This window comes from Giraffa tippelskirchi, chromosome 1, assembly GCF_054371585.1.
Source record: "Giraffa tippelskirchi isolate mGirTip1 chromosome 1, T2T-mGirTip1v1.2.pri, whole genome shotgun sequence".
Classification (NCBI taxonomy): Eukaryota; Metazoa; Chordata; class Mammalia; order Artiodactyla; family Giraffidae; genus Giraffa; species Giraffa tippelskirchi.
Genome location: NC_137275.1, coordinates 27,200,888 through 27,217,088, shown reverse-complemented (window position 1 = coordinate 27,217,088; position 16,201 = coordinate 27,200,888). Strand labels below are relative to the sequence as shown.

At 41.4% G+C, this 16,201-nt stretch overlaps 1 protein-coding gene across 5 annotated transcripts in view; it reads right to left on the bottom strand.

The window, feature by feature from the left end:
• The window catches only part of RASSF6 (Ras association domain family member 6), a 61,195-nt gene that overhangs the window by 30,426 nt on the left and 14,568 nt on the right, over positions 1-16,201 (bottom strand). The gene's annotated exons all lie outside the window — the stretch shown is intronic.

The following is a 16,201-nucleotide window of genomic DNA, read 5'->3' as shown; positions in this document are numbered from 1 at the left end:
AGACTCTTGAGAGTCCCTTGGACTGCAAGGAGATCCAACCAGTCCATCCTAAAGGAGATAAGTCCTGGGTATTCATTGGAAAGACTGATGCTGAAGCTGAAACTCCAATACTTAGGCCACCTGATGTGAAGAGCTGACTCATTGGAAAAGATCCTGATGCTAGGAAAAATTGAGGGCAGGAGGAGAAGGGGATGACAAAGGATGAGATGGTTGGATGGCATCACCGGCTCAATGGGCATGAGTTTGAGTAAACTCCGGGAGTTGGTGATGGACAGGGAGGCCTGGCATGCTGAGGTTCATGGGGTCTTAAAGAGTCAGACACGACTGAGTGACTGAACTGAACTGAACTGATGGATCTCCCTACCTCATAACAAAAGGGAAAAAATAATTTATGTACCTTTTTCTTTCAGCCCCAGAGAATTCTCCACCCAGCCTAGACCAGACTGTTTAGCAACTATTCAGTTGTCTTAACAAAACAATTAAATGGGTGATAAGAAATGGATTCCCTATCCAGTCTTCTCAGCTTACAAATCTGTCACATCTAGAAGACATAGGGACACCCAAGAAGTTGACATGATACAAACAACCTGTATACTTTTTGTGGTGGTGGTATAGTCACTAAGTTGTGTCCGACTCTTTCGTGATCCCATGGACTGTAGCTCCTCTGTCCGTGGGATTTCTCAGGCAGGAATACTAGAGTGGGTTGCCATCTCCTCCTCCAGGGGAATCTTCCCAAACCAGGGATCGAACACATGCCTCCTGCATTGGCAGGCGGATTCTTTACCGCTGGGTCATCAGGGAAGCCAGACTTTATGTGTGATATGTAAATTGATTTTCTAAGAAAAGCTTGGTTTTCCAAACATGGAATACTGTATCATAATATATCACAAGGATTAAAAAAAAAAACACTACTACACAGTATATAACATGAATAGTGTTTTTACAAAACTAAGGAATAACAAGCCTCCATATAAACTGGACTTCTAACTAAATGAACACATAGAATCATAAGCTTTCCCAGTACAGAAGCTGGTACTGTGCATGACAGTGCAGAGAGAGGACCCTGTTAGATGCAGATGGACACCCAGAGTTAGTCATTACGGCTCCTGGATAAGTGCTCACCAGGGAGAGACTTAGCATGGGGGTGACAGGTATAGGGGAAATGATGCCAGGGCTCCTGTCCCTTTAAAGGTCCCTGTTCCTTTAAGGCTCCTGGCTCAGTTTTAATGAGTAATAGTGGATCCAGAGCTGACTGTAAAACGCTTAGGTGTACTTTGCACTTTGTGGTCTGAATGGCATCTGCTCAGCAGATGGGAATTACCCACACTCTGACGTTTGTCATGAATAATGGACTGAGCAAGAAAGGAGTTCCTCAATCTTATCACGCTATCTGGTTGGCCAGAAGAAACACTTTGCATTTAATTTTACAAACTGTAATGAGTATTGACACTGGACAGTATGATGGTGGAAGTGAGTTGTGCCCTCCATCCATAGATAGAATGCAAGTCAAATTTTAGTTGTGAGTTCTCTCCTCTCCTTTTAGTAATGATTTGCAGCATAACTAAGTGGATCTCCAACCCTCTTCCTGGAAACCAAAAAACCCCATCTTATTCTTTACTATGTGATTCCTATAATTTGGACAAAGGCAAACAGAAATACTCTTGTATGCGGAAGCCCAACACAAATTTCAGAACCTGCCACATGCCACAAAATAAACCTCAGTGGAAAATACAATCCCATGTAGTCAACAAAGGCATATTTGGTCATGGCTGTGCTTCCTTAGTTTGTGTTATTTCTGCCTTTTGGAGACTTGCTGAAAAATATTCAGGATCCCGGCCAGGCAGCCACTGAACAACACAGTGACAACAGCACTAGAGACGGCATCCTGCCTTGTGTGTTGCCACGTTTAAGAGCAGGAACCTAGAACATTCAAGACAGTGTCTTCAAAGAAATGAAAAATTAAAGCAGAATAAAAATGCTAGCTTGCTCTCTTACAGATTTAGTCACCCCCCTCCACCACATTTTGTTCATAATGTTACATTTCAGCAATGAGGTTAACAATTTAACGTCAGTTTCAAAAACTGAATTTAAAACTTAATTCATAGTGATTTTTATAAACAACATAATGAACATGTAAAATAGCAAATTGACCATTTTCTGGGAGTTTAGGTTGGGACTTTTTTAAGTGTTGTCGTTCTATATGCTTTCCAAACTCCATATTGTAAGTGCATAATACAGTCGATGTTTTCATAATTTCAATTCCATAAAAATGTAATATAGCATCCTGTATGTTTTTGGAAAGGTGAACCAGGAAATATGAGGACAAAAGAACAAGTAAAGGCTTATCATTAAGCTCTTTGCCAAGACAAACAAACTATCATTCCATAGTCCTGACATCTGCAAGAAGTAGCAAGATTCTCTTAACTTCCTTTATCCTGCATTACCGTCAGCTCAAATCCTGGAATTGAAAGTGCAATCTCCTGCAGTCCTTCCTCAATAAGCAGCCTGGCTCCAGTTCTTCTTGCCTTTGGCCTCATCTCCTGGCTCAGAAGATGAGGGAAAAAGGCTGCTTTTCAACCTTTGCTTAGAGACTTTGCTCAGTTCTCAAAGTAGGCTATTCATTTCCATTGCAAATGAAAGGATTGGGTTCCATCATTTGAATACTGAGAGGCTGGGCAGAGGAAGCTTTCTCGATTGAAGTAAAAATGCAAAACCAAAAGGATCAGGAAGCCCCGAACTGAACTCTCTTGACTTCCTTTGAAGTGCTGCCCTTTCTGACATCCTTCACAACTGTGCTCACGTATCATTAATTACTGCCAGTGGTTGGGAGAATGGTGACTGTGGCTTGTCTCATTCTTCCTGGAAGTTCTGTCTTAAGACTCTAACTCTCTGTCAATGCTGACAACTGATAATAAAAAGGACCTGGGAGCTTCCTGCAATCCATTAGTCACCTAATCAATAAGGTAATATAACCAGACGGATCTCACCTCTGGGGCTTCCCTGGTGGCTCGGCTGCCTGCAATGCAGGAGCCACAGGAAACTCAGGTTCGATACCTGGGTCGGGAAGATTCCTCTGGAGGAGGACATGTCAACCGACTCCAATATTCTTGTCTGGAGAATCCCCACGGACAGAGGAGCCTAGAGGGCTACAGTCCAGTGTCTCAAAGAGTCAGACACAACTGAAGTGATTTAGCACACAGCACATGATTATATTGAGCCCATCTGGATAATCCCCCCAAACTTAAGGTCAATTGATTAGCTGCCATTGACAGCTAAGGTTGTCATTCCATTGGCAACCTTAATTCCCTTTTGCAATGTAATGGAAAACAGTCATGGGTTCAAGGAATTAAGGAGTAGACATCTTTGGGAGGCCATTATTCTAGCTATCACAAGACTTAAGGGTAACTCTGTCTATCCAAATATTGTCTGAACACTTGAGAGGCATCTTGTTAGAAATCACAATCAGTATTTTAGCCGAGAACCCCAGGAAAGTCTGCATGCGCATTAAAATGGAAAGAAGCCCTGATATAGATAATCACCCTTCCACTAGGTATGAAACAGTGTTTGAGGGTAGCATCCATCAAACCAAAGGGCTTCCCCGGTGGCTCCGACGGTAAAGGATCTGCCTGCAACTCCGGAGACCCGGATTTGATTTCTGGGTTGGGAAGATCCCCTGGAGAAGGGAATGGCAACGCATTCCAGTATTCTTGCCTGGAGAATTCCACAGACAGAGGAGCCTGGCCAGCTACAGTCCATGGGGTTGCAAAGAGTAAGGCACAATTGAGCAACTAACACACACACACACACACACACACACACACACACGTCAAACCAAAATACTAAAGTCCTAATTTAGTTCCTTGAGTCTGATTCTCCCATACTCACTCATCATCAACACAAATTTATTGGAGGATTACTATGTAACAGACAAAATAACAGGTGCTAGGAAGTCTGCAATATTTAAACCGATGGAGCCCCTGAAGTGATGAGAGTTGCTTTCTGGAGAAAGAAGATTAAAAAAAAGAGCAAATAAAGAAATATGCTGATTTTACACATGGGTAAGAGGTATAGGAACAATAAAATATCATCCTGTGATGCAGCACAAGAAAGAGGGCATTTTAGAAAAGATGATCAGAAGGCCTGAAATATTAAACTGACATTAAAAGACACTTACTCCTTGGAAGAAAGGTTATGGCCAACCTAGATAGCATATTTAAAAGCAGAGACATTACGTTGCCAACAAAAGTCCGTCTAGTCAAGGCTATGGTTTTTCCAGTAGTCATGTATGGATGTGAGAGTTGGACGGTGAAGAAAGCTGAGCGCCGCAGAATTGATGCTTTTGAACTGTGGTGTTGGAGAAGACTCTTGAGAGTCCCTTGGACTGCAAGGAGATCCAATCAATCCATCCTAAAGGAGATCAATCCTGGGTGTTCATTGGGAGGACTGATGTTGAAGCTGAAACTCCAATACTTTGGCCACCTCATGCAAAGAGTTGACTCATTGGAAAAGACTCTAATGCTGGGTAGGATTGGGGGCAGGAAGAGAAGGGGACGACAGAGGATGAGATGGTTGGATGGCATCACCGACTAGATAGACATGGGTTTGGATAGACTCCGGGAGTTGGTGATGGACAGAGAGGCCTGGTATGCTGCAATTCATGGGGTTGCAAAGAGTCGGACACAACTGAGTGACTGAACTGAACTGAACTGAATAGTGGGAAGAAGTCGGCCATGTGAAGAGTCAAAGAGAGAGTCCAAAGCAAGAGATGCCAGAGCCATATCCTGTGTACAGGACTAAACTTGGCATATTTGAAGGAGACAAACAAAGGAAGAGTGGTTCAGGATGAGGCTGTAAATATTCTTCAGGCCAAACTGCATTGGGCCTTAGAGACTCCTTATGACAAGGAGTCTGTGATAGGAAACTTTGAAGGGTTCAAGCATGATGCTGTGACTGCTCTGTAAAGAGACCTTCTGGCTGCTAGGAGAATGGATTGCAGGCCCAGGAAGTGGTAGCTGGCAGTCTGATTAGGAGGCTGTTGTAGTTGTCCTGGCAGGAGACAGTGATCACTTGGACTCAATGGTGAGAGGTGGTTGGATATTGGATGTGGAGCTGATGGGACTTGCTGTGGGGCTGGGTGTAGTGATGAGGGAATGAAACAGTGAGGTTGGTATCTAGTTTCTGTTGGGATCTTGCTTTTCATTTTTCCATGATTTAAACTTTCAAGTCTTTCTAATGCATGTCCCATAGATTTTTTTTTAAGAGCCAGTTAAAAAGTAAACGCAAATAAATAGCCTCCAATTAATACAAATAAATTAATTTTAAAAAATAAAAATCAACTTGAGGGGAAAAAAAAAAGTAAACACAAGTGTGCCACACAATACCCGTCATGATTGGAGCAGTTGCAGGCTGACTGTAAAAGGACAACCTTTGTGTACGAACAGTGAGGGAATTTTGTACTTATTGGGCTTTCCAGGTTGCTCAGTGGTAAAGAATCTGCCTGCCAATGTGGGAGATGCAGGAGACATAGGTTTGATCCCTGGGTTGGGAAGATCCCCTGGAGGAGGAAATGGCAACCCACTCCAGAATTCTTATCTGAAATATCCCATGGACAGGGGAGCCTGGCAGACCATAGTTCATGGGGTCACAAAGAGTTGGACATGACTGACTACACACACAACGATCACTACCTTGACTTCACAGTCTGATGTCCCTGTTCCCTTGAGATGGGGAAATAATCTATCTATTCAGTTAATGAAGACTTTCAATTATTTTTATTGATATGTCTTTTAGCCACTTGGATCATCAGGACTGTCACTAGAGTGTCTGAAACACAGCAAGTGGTCAGTGATCCCTGAGGCCACCTACATGAGCATGAACTAAAGACTGAGGCAGGACTCTCCTGGGCCACAGGCTCTTACAGCTCTTCAATAATGCCACGATGACTATGACCACAGATTTTCCTTATATTGGAAAAAATATATATATATATAAAGCAACCTCCTTGTTTCTATTCTGGGCATCTTCCATCTACTCCCACATTCTATCCACATTATGTAGAACATATGTAAGCGAATCATCTGCTTTGCCGAACATCCTTTAATATCTCTCCAATGCTCTTGGTATAAAAACCTCAGATCCTCATCACAGCAGGTGAAGTCCTGCTTGGTCTCTCTTCCTCTTTAGTCTCTTTGACAGACACGCTTTTCCTTGGGTTCTTCACCTCAACCACTCTGGGAACTCTGACTTGCTGGAACTCTGTGCTCTCTCTGGGCTTGAGGATGTTGGGCTGGTCCCCTGTATCAGGAGCGGTCTCCCACTGACTTCCTTAAACTTGTTAGCTTGATCCTCCTTCAGATCTCTGGCCTTCCCTGTTTACACTAGATCCTTATTCTCTCAGAGAATAAGGGTTCTTTGGCTTCTGAATCAGGCTTCTAGAGCTGTGGTTCTCACCGTGATTCTGAGAGCAGTAACATTGGTACCACCCGGGCCCTTGTCATATGTGCAAATGCTCATGCACGTGTGCTGTCATGTGTGACCCTTTGCGACCCCATGGACTGTAACCCGTCAGGCTCCTCTGTCCATGGGATTTTCCAGGCAAGAATACTGAAGCGGGTTGTCATTACCTCCTCCAGGGGATCTTCCTGACCCAGGGATCGAACCTATGTCTCCTGCATCTCCTGCATTGGCAGGTAGATTCTGAGCCACCCCAGACCTCCTGAATCAGGGACTCTGGGAATGAGGCCCAGCAATCTTTATTTTACCAAGCTCTCCAGTGACTCTGATGAAGGCTCAAAAGTTGGAGATTTATGGCTTCAGACTACAACCTCCGTGAAAGCAGGGCTCTGGTCTGTTTGCATTCAGAATTGCTACCCCAGCTTCTAAGCTTCTAGTACAGCATCTGGCTCATGGTGCGCTCTTAGTAATTATTTGCTTAGGGAATAAAATACAGAAAACTGAATCCTGACCACCTTTTAAAGAGGAATAATTTTTTATATTAACTAATTAATTAATTTTTGGCTGCACTGGGCCTTTGTCGCTGCTCACAGGCTTTTCTCTAGCTGCGGAGAGTGGGGGCTACTCCCTAGTCGCAGTGCACAGGCTTCTCATTGCGGTGGCTTCTCTTGTAGAACATGGGCCCTAGGGCACTCGGGCTTCAGTAGTGGCTGCCTGTGGACTCTGTAGTTGCTGCTCTTGGGGCCTTTTCTCTAGTTGCAGTGTGTGGGCTTCTCATTGTATGTGGGCTCAGTAGTTGTGGCTTTTGGGCTCCGGAATGCAGCCTCAGAAGTTGTGGCATGTGGGAACTTCCTGGACAAGGGATCAAACTGGTGTCCCGTGCATTGCAGGGCAGCTTCTTAACCACTGGACAACTAGGGAAACCCTAGAGAGGAATGATCTTTTTCCAGTGTAGCTAACATGACCAGAAATTCAAGTAAACTCTGTTACCTATTTTTAGAGTCTTTGAATTTTGACTTCATCAGACTGTCTACTGAAGCATATTCAGTGTGTATTGGGCAGACAGGTGATCTTGCTTTTTAATGGACCAAAGTGATCAAATAGTAAAATGTGGAGTAGATAAATGTTACCACGAATAACAATCCTCTTGGTATACTCAATGACTGTTAACAATATACATACACTCATTGAAAAATATCTGATATAAAGCTGAATGACCATTTCCACCTGTCTGGGAGTGACATTACTGACCTTTTTGTGAAACTGTGATATCCAGTTTCTCTTAATAAAAAGAGAAATAGTATTTTTACTAGGCCACCAAACATGAATAATGGAAATTTTTTACATAAATTAAAAAAAAAAGAAAACTCCCACAGAGAAAAAATATTCTTCAGTTTTAAAGGAGATGGTCCTACCTATGTCTCAAACTTTTTTCTTGGCTCATTTTAAAATCCTCACTCCTATAAAAATATGTTAGGGAGGGATCTCTTCTGCTTTCTTAAAGACAAAAGTCCAGTGGTGCCCACTCTTTAACACCTAGCGCAGGGCACACTGGGGCTCGCAGTGTTTGTTCCAGTTCCTTTGATCCAGAGAAGACTCTGGCCACGAGACCTGGGCAAACATGGCCCTCTGGCTCTGCTGGCCAGGTAGGAGGCAGCCTCAGGAACACCTGGCCCTTTGTGCTGAACTTGTGCTCAGAGGTGTAGGTGGCTGGTTTCTTTGTTTCAACAAACGGTGCCGGCCAACACCCTTGGAAAAAGAAACTGTTTGGAATGATGTACTTTCTGCTAAAATTTATTACATCATGCTAATTAAAGTTAGTTGGTAAGGACAGGAATGCACACGTGCCTTGTGACCGCTTTTGGAAAAGCGGCAGCCTGCAAGGGTTTGTATTAGGTTCCTAAGTAGGAGGAGAAAAAATCTAGCAAGTTCTGAGGGTGAAATCTGATCTATATCCTAAAACTGGATTTGAACATCTTTTTTCAAATTAAGGATAGGCATTTACTCACCCCTAAAATGCCCAGATTTCAGCCTATACCTGAAATGAAAGCACTTTGAAAGCAACCAAATGGAACCATTTTTTTTTTTAACGACTCAACTCACTTAGAATATTTACCAGGTGAAACAACAGAGCGGCAATAACCCCAGGCAAGGAAATACCAACTGGAACCTTAGTTACTTGAACATGAAGTTAACTTCTGCCAACGCCCTTCACTCAGAGAAGTTTCCAAACTCAGAGAATTCTTATCCAGTACTAAGACGTAAATGTTATATTGCTTACTGTGCTTCAAGATCTCCTATTTCACAGATCATATACAGTTCTCATGAAATCTGCTGAAAGCAAAATTTTCATTAAGGACTCTTTTTTCTACTAGTCTTCATCATTTTCATGTATTTCTCTGCATGAAAATAAACATCCCTTAATAAGTTGGTGACTCCTGCCTTGTTTGCCAGAACAATGCCTGTTGCAGAGTGGGAGCTGAATAACTACTTTAAGTGAGTAAATGAATGGAGGTGTTCGTCAGGTTTATGACAAGTTGGATGTTATCACTATAATTTCTGGTGACTATTTTGTAAAGATTTTCCTGAATTCCAGAAATTTATTTCTGGTGGCCAGAAATTCTCAAACTTTAATCCTTTCCTCCTCTAAGCAGTAGTTTCTAGAATTCAGTACTGCATCTAAGTCACCTGATTAACACTGGGGTGGACCACTGCATCTGCCTTATTAACAAATATCTTAATCAGGAGGCAGGTGGCCCGTGACTACATTTTGAGAAACACTATTTTCTCATCTGGCATTTGTGTAAAAGCTGTGTTACTTTACCATGTAGAATGCCAATAATAGATGGATACCAGGGCCTGAAAGGGGCTCTAGCCTATAGAAGATAAACTGCAAGTCTCTAATTTAGTCAACTCAAAATTCGATGCAAAATAAGGGTCGCCAGAAATCCAGACACTTCTTCAGAAATGTCCTCCCCCAAATATGTGGTTTCATTGTGACGTATTTCATCATGACCTGTGCTTAGTCACTCAGTCGTGTCCAACTCTTTGCAACCCCCTGGACTGTAGCTCACCAGGCTCCTCTGTCCATGGAATTTTCCAGGGCCATACTACTGGAGCAGGTTGCCATTTCCTACTCCAGGGGATCTTCTGAACCAGGAATCAAACCTGAGTCTCTTGTGTCTCCTGCATTACCAGTGGATTCTTTACCACTTAGCCACATAGGAAGCCCATATTTGGTTATAGACCAGTTATAAAATGGGAGTGCATATAAGCTCTCAAATATGGTTAGTTTTCTTTCTCCCTTATATTCCTAATTATTAGAATGTATTTATAAAAATATTTTCAGAGATTAAAAAAATTACAAAATACTGACTTTAAGGCTACTTTGTGGGAAAGTGATTGCTCCATTATGGCTGAGGGCTACGGCTGTGCTGTTCAAAATAATTACTCATGTACTGCTTTTATGAGTTTACCAACTCCCAAGTATCATATGTTGTCACTTAATATTTTTCTAGTTGACTTTTTTTTACATATTTACTCAACAATCATGTATTATTTATTGAGTTCATATTTTCAGAATTATATATGAAGCACCACTCTTTCCTTTTAAATTTTCAGTCTTATTTGAAGAATAAAATTTAAAAATATAACACATTATAAAGTGAGAGTGTTCTGATGGCATGTGCTTCAGGATAGGTATTTTTTATTGCTAGAACTCTGTGGTTTTGAGTGACTGACACCCAACTAAGTTGCTTAGTTGATTCTCCTTTTAAGTAAGCTTTTATTTGTGCTGAGAAATAATGTTTGTGGAATCAAAGACTTCATGTGGTAATTATATTTTTCTAATATTTTCCATAAGTGTTTAAATAAAAACCAATTATTTATCTTTAACCTAAAATCATCTCATGTATCAAAGTCACCTAGGTATCTCACCTTGGGAAAGAGGATGCAAAAAATACTACCTTCAAAGGGTTTACATTCTACCTTGGGAAACCAAGCACCTATTATGAGACAAGGCAGGCAGCCTTAAGCTGTTGGTGGGAGAGAAGGCTCATCAAGCATTTTTAGAAAGCTAATCTGTAACAATAATATTAGATTTACTTGTATACTTTGATTCAGTAATTCTACTTCTGTGTGAACTAGTTCTAGTGTATTCAAAATATTGGAGCCATCTTGAGGGTAAAATTAAAGGAATGATTACATTATGACATATTATATGCTGTTGAGTGATATAATGTCATTAAAATCATCTTCAGGAAGATTATTTTAATTGTATGGGGAAATATTGATAATGCCAGGTGTGTAAAACAAGATACAGTATAATCTCAACTGTATAAAATAGAATCCTTAGCAGATGAGGAACATGACAAAATTAAACTCATTTTCTTTTTTGAGTAGTAAAATTATGGATAATTTTTATTCTTTCAGTCTATATGTTTCTATATTTTCTCAGTTTATGAAATAAATATATAAAAACAATAATTTATAAAATAATCATACTTCCATAATCAGGAAATATTTTAAAAGAACAAATACACAAGTAATTAATGGGCTAATTAAAATCTTAATGCAGTTCATGGAAGATTTCATGAAAAAAGGAAGGAACTGACTCTGGAAAATTAAATATTATAAAGGAACCAAAAGTTGACCTGGTGACCACCAGAGTATGGAACAGGTGTTAATTTCAGTGAAATTCTTGATATTCATATGGTGATTAGACAGATGAATAAAAGGAACATGATGTCCAGGAGGAGAAGTTATCATTAAGATACAAATGAGATTGACATACATCAATTTAGAAGAGAACAAAGAGTTTCATGAAGGTGGAAGGAAGCTGTTCTAGAGAAACAGATGATTCAAGGCTGAGAATAAAGAGAAACACATGTGTACAAGTAGCAGGACTGGGAAGAACAGGACTGCCCCTCAGAGCAGACAGGAGTTAGGGAGGGCACTGGGGCTTCTCTATGACATTTGTCTTGAGGTTTTGTCGAGGAAGAGGCATCCTAGTTCAGAGAGAGACCAGTGAATGCAGAAGGGGACTTTGGATTGCTATTTGGGTTAGGTGGTGCCTGTTTAGAGAGTATTGTAATCTCGTGACAGGGGTTCTGGGCTTCCCTGGTGGCTCAACGGTAAAGTATCCACCTGCAATGCAGGAGATGTGGGTTCGATCCCCAGGTCGGGAAGATTCCCTGGAGAAGGAAATGGCAACCCATTCTAGTATTCTTACCCGGAAATTCCATGGACAGAGGAGCCTGGTGGGCTACAGTTCATGGGGTCGCAAAAGAGTCGGATGGCTTAGCAACTAAACAACAAGAGTAAGTCTAAAGGTGTGAGTGAGAAAGGACCTTACTTCCTCAGGAATTCAGGAGGTGAAGAGCAGCTGTATAGCTGAAGAAAATGAAAAGAAAATTATTGTAGTTTCAGACTGAGAGGTGGCCCCAGGTGTGGTTTAGTGATGCCCTGGCTTGGTTGGGGGGTAAGGATCACGATTTCACAGACTAACCTGAGTTAGGCAGAGTTGAATAACAGTAAAATATGTACATGGGTTTGTACATTCTTCTCTTATGCTGTGTTATGTTTCTCCTTGGAACTTCTCTCCTGGTATGGTAAATGTGCTTTCCTGGTTAGTTAAACTTACGCTGCATGGAAGGTATTTATGCACAAAGAAACAGTGGTGTAGACTCAGGGCTATATCTCTGGAGACAACTTTGGTGCTTCTGTAAATTTGGGGGAAAGAGGCACAAAGAGGGGGGCTTTCTCGGGGCTGTCCAGGGGCTCTTACCCTGTTCTGCCCATCCTCTTGTGAGCTTCTTCCCTTTTATTCACAGCATCTCCCAACTTCTCCATCATCTCTCTGACTTGAATCTCATTTGCTTCCTGCTTCTCCTGCAGATCATTCACATCCTTTTATCACCGTTTTCTCTTCCCAAACTATCATCTTTCAGGTACTTTTAACAATGTCTGTCTTACTTCTCTCTAGGATCTTTCTGTCTCTCTCACTTTTGGTTTTATACAGATGTTACCTTCTCTCACTTTCATTATCAGCCATCTGCACTTCAAAGATTAATTTGTCTTTCATTTCAATTTCCCATTTCCTCAACTTCCTTCTTGTATCTCCACCAAAATGTTAGCTACATTGACATCACAAAGTAGTGCTTTATATACATACCCACTATATTGCTGCTCCTCCTCTCCATTCTGTGCCCACATTCCTTCTGCCCACTTTTCATCCAATGCCTTGCCTTCTTGTTTTCTACTTTTCCTACTTCATTTCACTCTTTTCTACCCTTGGACCTTGAATCTTCTCTGCTCATACTTATCCCCTTGGTGATATTAGTCATTCTCAAAAAGAACATGTTTAGTACTGAACTCCTGATCTTCTATCCCAAACATGCTCCTCTTGTAGTCTTTATAGGTCAGAAAGTGTTCATTCCATTCTTCTAGACCCAATCCTTGGTTTCATTCTTAATTATTTTTATACCCCACATCTAATCATTCAGGATTTTCTATTGTCTTTCCTTTCAAAATATACCCAGAATCTGATAATTTTTCCCCCTATCTCTACCACTGTCACCTTGGTCCAAGCCACTATCGTCTCTACTCTGGACTCCAAGTTTCTCAATAATTTCTCTGCTCCTACTCTTTTCTCCTCTTCAGTCTGTCCTTAACAGAGTAACCAGACTGATCCAGGAACTCATGTACTCAATATTCTTCAATGGTTTCTCATCTTGTAAGTGGCAAAGACAAAGTCTCAGTGGCCTATGAGGCCCTATATATCCTGGCCCCATTGTATCTCTGACCTCACCTTCTCCTACTGTCCTTCTTATTTCACTTTCCACACTGGCTTCCTCCACTCTTTCAGGCATGTAACTGCCTCAAGGCTGTGAATTTAGCATCCCCTTTCCTGGAAGCCTCCCAGCTAGATACCAACACAGCTTATTCACTCACCTCCTTCAGGCTTTTCTCCCAAGGCTACCTCCTCCCTGAGGCCTTTCCTGGCCATCTTATATGAAATCATAACTCATGGATCTCCAACCCCAGTGATCATTACTCTCTTTCCAGCTTTATTTTTATTCTTCATATCTTTCAGCATCTCATAGTGCATGTTGTTTAATACTTATCCTACACACTGACAGTTTCCCTTTTTTAGGAGACAGCCCCATGAGGGTAGGAGCTTCCCAGGTGGTGCAAGTAGTAAAGAACCTGCCTGACACTGCAATCACAGAAAAATAACCAATCTGATCACATGGACCACAGCCTTGTCTAACTCAGTGAAACTATGAGCCATGCTGTGTAGGGCCACCCAAGATGGACGGGTCATGGTGGAGAGTTCTGACAAAATGTGGTCCACTGGAGAAGGGAATCGAAAACCACTTCAGTATTCTTGCCTTGAGAACCCCATGAACAGTATGAAAAAGCAAGAAGATAGGACACTGACAGATGAACTTCCCAGGTCGGTATGTGCCCAATATGCTACTGGAGATCAGTGGAGAAATAACTCCAGAAAGAATGAAGAGATGGAGCCAAAGCAAAAACAACCCCCAGTTGTGAAGGTGACTGGTGATGAAAGAAAAGTCCAATGCTGTAAAGAGCAATATTGCATAGGAACCTGGGATGTTAGGTCCATGAATCAAGGCAAATTGGAAGTGGTCAAACAGGGGATGGCAAGAGTGAATATTGACATTTTAAGAAATAGTGAACTAAAATGGACTGGAATGGGTGAATTTAACTCAAATGACCATTCCTACTGTGGGTAGGAATCCCTTAGAAGAAATGGAGCAGCCATCATAGTCAATAAAAGAGTCTGAAATGCAGTAGTTGGATGCAATCTCAAAAATGACAGAATGATCTCTGTTCGTTTTCAAGGCAAACCATTCAACATCACAGTAATCCAAGTTTCTATGCCTCGACCAGTAATACTGAAGAAGCTGAAGGTGATTGGTTCTATGAAGACCCACAAGATCTTCTAGAACTAACACCCAAAAAAGATTTCTTTTTCATTATTGGGGACTGTAATGCAAAAGTAGGAAGTCAAGAGATACCTGGAGTAAAAGGCAAATTTGGCCATGGAGTACAGAATGAAGCAGGGCAAAGGCTAATAAGTTTTTCCAAGAGAATGCACTCGTCATAGCAAACATCCTCTTCTAACAACACAAGAGAAGACTCTACACATGGACATCACCAGATGGTCAATACCGAAATCAGATTGATTATATTCTTTGCAGCCAAAGATGGAGAAGCTCTACAGAGTCAGCAAAAACAAGACCAGGAGCTGACTGTGGCTCAGATCATGAACTCCTTATTGCCAAAGTCAGACTGAAATTGAAGAAAGTGGAGAAAACCACTAGACCATTCAGGTATGACCTAAATCAAATCCCTTACGATTATATAGTGAAAGTGAGAAATAGATTCAAGGGACTAGATCTGATAGACAGAGTGCCTGAAGAACTATGGATGGAGGTTCGTGACATTATACAAGAGGCAGGGTTCAAGAACATCCCCAAGAAAAAGAAATGCAAAAAGGCAAAATGGTTGTCTGAGGAGACCTTAAAAATAGCTATGAAAAGAAGAGAAGTGAAAGGCAAAGGAGAAAAGGAAAGATATACCCATTTGAATGCAAGTTCCAAAGAACAGCAAGGAGAGATAAGAAAGCCTTTCTCAGTGATCAATGCAAAGAAATAGAGGAAAACAATAGAATGGGAAAGACTAGAGATCTCTTCAAAAAATTAGAGATACCAGCGGAACATTTCATGCAAAAATGGGCTCAATAAGGAAAGAAATGGTATGGACCTGACAGAAGTAGAAGATATTAAGAAGAGGTGGCAAGAACGCACAGAAGAACTATACAGAAAAATCTTCATGACCCAGATAATCACGATGGTGTGATCACTCACATAGAGCCAGACATTCTGGAATGTGAAATCAAGTGGGCCTTTGGAAGCATCACTATGAGCAAAGCTAGTGGAGGTGATGGCATTCCAGTTGAGCTATTTCAAATCCTAAAAGATGATGCTGTGAAAGTGCTGCACTCAATGATGCCAGCAAATTTGGAAAACTCAGCAGTGGCCACAGGACTGGAAAAGGTCAGTTTTCATCTTAATACCAAAGAAAAGCAATGCCAAAGAACGCTCAAACTACTACACAATTGCACTCATCTCACATGCTAGTAAAATAATGCTAAAAATTCTCCAAGCCAGGCTTCAGCAATATGTGAACCATGAACTTCCAGATGTTCAAGCTGGTTTTAGAAAAGGCAGAGGAACCAGAAATCAAGTTGCCAACATCTGTTGGATCATTGAAAAGTAAGAGAGTTCCAGAAAAACATCTATTTCTGCTTTATTGAACATGCCAAAGCCTTTGACTGTGTGGATCACAACAAACTGTGGAAAATTCTGAAAGAGATGGGAATACCAGACCACCTGACCTGCCTCTTGAGAAATCTGTATGCAGGTCAGGAAGCAACAGTTAGAACTGGACATGGAACAACAGATTGGTTCCATGTAGGAAAAGGAGTATGTCAAGGCTGTATGTTGTCACTCTGCTTGTTTAACGTATATGCAGAGTACATCATGAAAAACACTGGGCTGCATGAAGCACAAGCTGGAATCAAGATTGCCAGGAGAAATATCAGTAACCTCAGATATGCAGATGATACCACCTTTATGGCAGAAATGGAAGAAGAACTAAAGAGCCTCTTGATGAAAGTGAAAGAGGAAGATGAAAAAGTTGGCTTAAAACTCAACAT